We start from the raw sequence: 241 nt of genomic DNA, 5'->3' as shown, positions 1-241 counted from the left end.
GTACACACCCCTTCTCCCCAGGAGTGTGATCAGGGTAAAATCACCCTTACGGACTTCATTACAGACTGGTCAATAGGCAACAGGTGTTCGCGTGTGTTCGTGCGTTCGCGTGTTCGCATATGTCTTTACCTGCTAGTCTGTTGACTCCGCCCCCCCCCCTCCATCCAAATAGCAAGTGGTCGTCTATTCATTTGATGGGAATATGTGTGACTCGAATTCACCAGCTGGGAGAACCGCTGCT

Source organism: Penaeus monodon, chromosome 27 (assembly GCF_015228065.2).
Source record: "Penaeus monodon isolate SGIC_2016 chromosome 27, NSTDA_Pmon_1, whole genome shotgun sequence".
NCBI lineage: Eukaryota > Metazoa > Arthropoda > Malacostraca > Decapoda > Penaeidae > Penaeus > Penaeus monodon.
The sequence above is the reverse complement of the archived record's forward strand: the minus strand, read 5'-3'. Positions refer to the sequence as shown.